Below are 7258 nucleotides of genomic sequence, written 5' to 3'. Positions count from 1 at the left end.
GTCCTGACCTGCCAATGGAAGATCAGGATGATGCAGATGTGCCCATGGTGGCAGAGGCAGCCAATGACCAGCGAGGACTTGCACACAGAGCTGCTTTCACAGTGCAGCACTTCAGCATTTAAATATGGAATGTATCCATTATGGTATGGTGGTGCTTGCATACTGTTTCTGTACAAAATTACAATAATGTAGCAAAATTAAACTAGTGAACCAAGTCGGGTAAAATGTAGTTTGTGATGATTAATACTCACTCACACGCCAAATGACAATACATTTATTTTTATTTTTCACAATTCCTCATATTCACCATGGCTACTAGTATGCAGAATTCTTTTTTGGAGCATAGCCCTCTCTCCCAATTTCATATCCAGTTCAACCTCTAGAATTCTCATTTTCATTTCATGTTCTTCTTTTAAATATTCAATTTTACGCTCATGAAATTCTCTGGCTAACTTTTCATGCATAGTTATCTTTTTTGGTCTCTGTTGGATGGTAGCAGCTTCATCTCCCAGGGGTGCCATAGCAGATGTGGAGGGTTCAGGCTCGTTGTGAACTGGCTCTTGATTGGTTTCCTCTGGAAAAAAAGACCACTGTTCCAAACTCAAATCAACTAATATGGTCCTGTAACCAATTTACTTCCTAAGGTATATTTACCATTTGTGCTCAGTTCTCCATGTTCACTGTCCAAATGGTCATTGTCTGGTATACCATCCAGAGGTTGCTGGTGCTCTATTATACCAGACAGCAAGTCACCCAATTCATCACATGTGTCCTTTATTGGTGGTCCACCACCTGTAATAAATCGCTCTCTTCTGCTTGCTGCATTCTCTTTTTTTAATCCCAGTTTAATGTTCTTCCATAGAACCTATGAAGGCAGATATCATTCATTAGTTTTCTTTTTTGATGTCACAAAAATAGTAATATGGGAAATCTGAAATACTGGTACTGATAAGGCATAATAAAAATAAGTTTGTCTCCTGATAATTTAGGTCATGGTGGAGAAATGATTGTATATTTCTTTCCCCCTCACATATAGGTATGGATTTTCCTTTGTGCAACATATCTTACTCTACCACCATGTTTAACATGCATATGCCCCTTTAAAATAGGTTACTATCCTTTTAAACAGGATATTCATTCAATGTGAATGCTACAAGCAGCAGGAGTATTGTATTTGGGTAGGCCATAAATAAGCAGGGTATAGGCAACAGGAAACAAACACATATTTTTGTGCCTAATAATGAAGATTAACTCACCTGCAGTTGTTGTACTGTTCTTGTGGTGACATCTTCATTTGCATTGAATTCTTTGCCAATTGCAGTCCAAGCACTTCTTTTCTTATGTTCAATAGCAGCAGTATGGATTTTGCTTTCAATGACTGGATGGTTCGATACAATTAGTTTTAGTAGTGCTTTTTCATGCTCACTATAATTTTTGGAGCGAATTCTCTTTGCCTCTGACATTGTGTTGTCTCAAAATTCACTGCAACAATGGTGTTTCATACTCCATTTCAGGTTTTCATGAGCACAATTGGACCAACAGCCTGTGCTTCCACTTAGTCTAATGAGGCTTGAACCAGGTGTTCTCATTAAGCTTACTCCAGGACTCCATAGTCTCAGACTAACTAAGCCAAATTTATGCCATGTTCATGCAAGCCACTTAAATAGCCAGGATTAACTAGTCTGATTTAGGCCTACTTCAGTCTTGATTTAAGCCCTGTCTCCGAAACCGGCCCGTAGTGTTAAAAAGATATTATTAGTCAGAAGACTAATTTAGCCAAAGCAGAAGTGCAAACTGCAGTTCCTGAAATACCCACTTGAGGCCAACTGAGGTCTCCGTTACTAATATCAGCATTCATAACTCCAAGGGGGACGGATTTTGTAATCCCTAGCCTAAAGTTATCTGTAGCTATGGGAGATTTTAGCATTAGTTTGGTCTTGCCTTAAATTGCTAGCTGGGAGTGAGGCTGTGTCTACTCTACCACGATCGCTTTTTGTTATAAAACCTGGACTATCACCTAATGTGTTTTTCGCCTATCTCAATGTTTCTCAGTGTTTGTATCTCAATGTTTTATAGGGCCAGTTATTTATTTTAAGGGATTTTTTTTGTGTGCTTCACCAGTAACATCTAAAGTGATATTTACAAATCAACACTCACAGGTGCTCTCCTTTATTCTGACAGAAGGAAATGTCCAGATAGACATGCTGGGGACCCAGATATTACACTTTTTATTATGGGTATGCCATTTTCAGAGCAGAGGCCAAAAAACAGGCTAGGGAAGTTGGACAGAGAGGATGAGTTTGAAGTAGAACAGTTCATCAAAAAAAAAGAAATAGGGTAAAATGCAAAATCACAAACCGTAAAGTTGTTAAAGCTGCAATCACACCTCGGAACAAAAAGACCACCTCTGAAGAATGGCCTACCACTTAGCTAATCAAACATTGTGGTTGAGCCAGGAAGAAATTAAGCATTAGTGCCATTGTGATGGGCAATTCCTCCCCAACAACACCTAATTAAGAACTTGATGAACACTGGACATCATCCACGTTCCTGCAGCGGCCTCCACATCCATCATTCAATAGCACTTTTCCAGTTTCCATCTTGAGCCTTGTCTGCGCTCATCTCTGCCCGTGTCCATAATGTTGTAGCCAACCAACGAAAGAACGCCTTGAACTAAATGACATGTTAATTATAATTACTAGTAGCCACGGTAAATAAACAGCGGTTGAAATGTGTGAAGTGTATGAGCACGAGTCGACTGGGGGCTCCAACGCGTCAGAATTGGCAGTCTTAATTGTAAGTTTCAGCCTCCCCATCATCATCACTCCATCTTTTTCTACCCTATTTTTTGTTCCTGTCTTTTTTCATCCTTCTCTTAGGAAAGACAGTGATTACCCCTGTGCAGACGGGCTGCATAATGGTATCAGCGCCGCCAATGGAGCAGTGAATTAAATTGTATCTGCAGCCACTGTGAAGCCTTGATGAGGGGGGCAGATGCCTTTGTGGTGTTATCATTATAACACAATGGTCATGTTGTCATCAACCTTGCCATCCGCAATTGAAAAGGAATGATTGTGTGTTGGGGGCTTTTTCTCCCATCCTCCAACTACCTCCCCACTAACCCTGCTGCCCGACCCCCAGTCGTTTTGTTGTGAATAGGAGCAATTTTCTAAGAGCTATGAAATCACGTAATAGGTCCTAATATGCAGCTGCTTGGCACAGTGAGGCAGCCTCTATTAATGCGGAAATTAAACACAATATGTGTTTTGGCTGGAGAATTGCTGAATACAAGTATGGGCCAGATTTATTTAGATGAAAATCCCCCAACTCCACCTCAGAGACAAACTATTTGCTCTATCTTTTGACATGTGGAGACCTATTTTAAATTTGTTTTTCACTAAAGTGGTTCTAGCAAAGCATTCCACCTCTAAGGAAAATAATTTCAGAAAATTGAATGGTGGGCCAAAACATTTCATATTGGCGGTATTTGGAAACAGGATTGTGATGAAAGCTGAAGAAGCGACATTGCTATTCCACTGCAGTTACCTGTGTCCTGGTTCACCTACTTGTGAAGATGTGAAGGTTTATTGCCTGTCTGGGGCCCAACTAAAAGGGCTCCCAACAGCCATAGACTTATGATGTTGAAATATGAAACATTTTGAATTATGTTACTATTGCTACTTAAAAGAAAGCCCCCATAACACAAATGTATGCAACTGACTCAACAATTAAAATCTAACAATTTATTATTTGCTAAACTTGTTAGCTTCATGTCATGTCCACCTTAAAAAGAAGTTAGATGAATTAAATTCAATGTATTTTTACTAAATGCATTCCATTTTAAAACCATATTCAGAACGTATGGTTAAAGAGAATTAAAGAGTGCTAAAACCACTGGACAATAGTCATTAGGATATATGTACTGTATGTGCTTATGTATCACATATGTGTTTATATACACGTATGTGTAGATGTAGGATATGAACATGTGTGTGCAAATATGCGTATGGGGGGGGGGGGGATCAGTATATGTAGTTATGTATTATTCATGATCATAAATCCAATCAATTGAAGCAGTGCAGAGAATGATGGGGATCTGTGTGCAGTCAACTACGGCGATGACACTGGGAAACTGTATAATGACAAGCTCCATAATGAAATGTGATAGGAATGTATTTTCATTTAAGAGAACATATTCTGAAAATTCCACTTTGCTAGGTCTACTCATTAATGTGGCTCGCTGGCATGTTACCAACCCCCAAATGCTGCGTATTTTAATAATTGCTGTAATGAATTAATACTACATGAAACAACTCGTTTGGCAGTTTCAGGGTTTTCTGAGGTCCTCAGACAAAGTGGCAATCTCCCTTACATCGTCTTAGCCCTCCCCCCAACACATTTCCGCACAATTCTCTACATTGCGTCCTAGGCTTAGAAGGCACAAAAACCAAATAGATTACGAAATGGAGACCTGTGGATAATTGTAAACGGATGGGGTGCCGGCAATGGTTTTTATATGAAGACAATGTCCCGGCTAGAATTGGATAAAAGCTGTGTGTTTGTGCAAATCTCTCAGAAACGTCCTGTTGAACCCTGATCGTGGAACTTGTTCAGGATTTGACGATCAGCGATCATGATGGATCTTGGCGTTCTTGAAGAACTCTCTCCCTATAAAATGCTAATCTAACTAATATCGCTTCTTCATCAATGGGATCTTTGAGGAAGAGAGTTGCCCCTTTTTTCCGGGGAGTGGCAAGCTTATCCTGCTAACTTAAGTTAGCCTGCTCTGGAGAAGGTTCAAGTTTATAGATGTGTTGCAATGGTGATTTTGCCAAACTTGCTCCCGGGAACCAAAAATCGATGTTATCTTTTCCTGAAAATTATCCGGCTAAATCAGTTAGCCACGTACGAGGAACGGGGCCCAGGCCTGCACTTTATCAAAGCTGGTGAAGAAGACGCATATGGACAATGAGCCACACGATGGTGACACCTATGTCTGATAAAAAAGGGTTTGGGTTTGGTCGGGCTAGAATTTGTCTTACATTATCAGAACTGTATTTTTATGAAATTACAACGTCCAAGAGTTCTTGATTGAAATAAATTTAACCATCTCGAGGTGAACAGGTGCCATATTTAAAGACGTTGAAGAAACAAACGAGGCAAAAAGAGTGATTCTACAGCATTGGCTGTAAGTGGCCTATATGGTCCCAGCCACCTCTAAATACATAATCATAACGACGTGGGCGTAGAAACTACATGTAGACAGAAACACATTATAACTTGCCGTTGCATCACCTTAAAAAGTCTGCCTAAAAAATAAGAATAGCCTATGGGGAATAATTGAATACGAACTTAAAGTAAATATAAAATTGAAATGTATATTCTGATGATGTTTAGGCCAGCAGAGAAGGCCTTGGTGACACCGGCGGCCCGCCACTGATCTACAAAGGAATAGATGTGTGTTGATTCAGCTACCATTGTTGGTTCATAGGAGAATGAATATTTCAAAAATTGAGTTATCGAAAAAAAAAATTTAATTTAATCTCTTTTCCACATTTCTGGTAAGAAATGGTAAGAAACGTTCAAACCTTTGTAGTCCAAGACCCATGCTGGTACGTAGTTTGATTTAGAGTGACTTTATTTCTACATTAAACAACAAAGCTGAGTATATTTGCTTTCATCCAATATATGTTTTTGCCAAGGGTACTAGGCTTAAAACAAAACCGTTGTTTTTTACGAACCGATTGGCTCAAAGGCGACACCTGATGGTGGATATCAGTCAGTACATTCACAAACATCTGCACAGGAAGACCAATGGACCAATGGCCCTGAACCTGAATATATACCATCTACATAAACGTAGTTGAATTTTACCAAAAGAAAATAGACCTTTTTGCTTTCTGATTAACAATAAAAAAGGAGTTAATGGTATGAATAACCCAAATGTACATAAAAATAACTACATAAAAACCCCCAACCAAATGTCACCTTTAACATGGAATCCATCATAAATAAACTGTCTGTTGCTCTACTAAATACTTTCAATGAGTAGCCTTTGTGTGATATATGAAAACACGATCAAGCTCTAACAAGATTTGGTTGTCACTATTTGTAGTCAGTATTCATTTACATTCAGAAGTACTGGTAAATAGTAGTATATACTGCCATTCAATTTGGAACCCCCTTAATGGCATCCACCCAGCATTATTATTTGTTGATATAATCACATTTTATCAAGATTAGATTATTTCTCCAAAGAGACCTCACTTTTTGGTCTTAAATGAAACAAATGTTGACATTTGTTGTTCCAAAATATGTATTTGTTAATGTAGTACTGTAAATCATCTATACATTCTGTGATGTGACTTTTTGATAAATCTTCGCTGCCAAGATGAAAATAAACGTTTAAATAAATACACGTTGCCCAATCAGCAATGGAACCTATCCCAAAACAATGTTGTGGCACCTGGAACATGCAAGTTTATTTGTGGATCATAGTAGCTGTAATAACATAGATCAACCTTTATTAGATCAGGTTCTTCACACTGCCTCCCTTAAACTACTGTCCTGTTGAGACAGAACAGTGAAAGAAAGTCATATAAAAAGTTTATGAAAATGGACATATATAGTACAAACATATCTCGATCAATAGGTATCATTTATCATTACTCAAACTGTAAGAACCTAAAGATTTTTTTAAACAGTGGCGGCTGGCCAATAGAGGTCAAATGGGCGTTGCCTTACCTATCTGCGTAAAAAATAAGCTTTTCCTACACATCTGTCTGCATATACGTACGCACGTCGTGTCTTCATGCATGTTATAGTTGCGCTAGGGGATATCTCAAGATTGCCTGCAGGAGGTGGGTCTAAGAAGCACTTTAGCCAATTGCTGATTAAATAAAAACATGTGCGACATAAAAATTAGCCAATCAGTGTCCTTAAACAGACTAAGCCTGGGGGAACATTGGTTTTGCTCCAAGCTTGCAAGTTCTTGCAAAGGCTGCTATCGACAGCTGAATGAGATTCTACAAGAAAAGTGCAGATTTTATTGCCATTGAAGCAGACGAAACTGACATATATACAGCAAATATATTTTTTGGGTTTGGTTTTAAAAACTAGACATTTACATTAGTGACTTAAGGAATATATCATTAAATAATATCTAATTAAATTATTTGAGCTGATCGGTGGATCAGCATTTCATTGCTGAGTTTTATGTAGGTATTTAGTGATAGTTGGATGAAGATGGGACAGCAGA

At 38.6% G+C, this 7258-nt stretch overlaps 1 long non-coding RNA gene across 1 annotated transcript; it reads right to left on the bottom strand.

Moving 5' to 3' along the window:
• Positions 1-263: 263 nt before the first annotated feature.
• On the bottom strand, positions 264-1220 carry LOC144409489 (uncharacterized). The gene is made up of 2 exons (XR_013467948.1): positions 655-1220; positions 264-574 (listed from the first exon to the last, which is right to left on the bottom strand). It is a non-coding gene; the product is annotated as an uncharacterized LOC144409489 (long non-coding RNA).
• Positions 1221-7258: the final 6038 nt, after the last annotated feature.

The sequence above is a fragment of the Gasterosteus aculeatus genome, chromosome 6 (genome assembly GCF_964276395.1).
Source record: "Gasterosteus aculeatus chromosome 6, fGasAcu3.hap1.1, whole genome shotgun sequence".
In the NCBI taxonomy this organism is placed as follows: Eukaryota; Metazoa; Chordata; class Actinopteri; order Perciformes; family Gasterosteidae; genus Gasterosteus; species Gasterosteus aculeatus.
The sequence above is the reverse complement of the archived record's forward strand: the minus strand, read 5'-3'. Positions and strand labels throughout refer to the sequence as shown.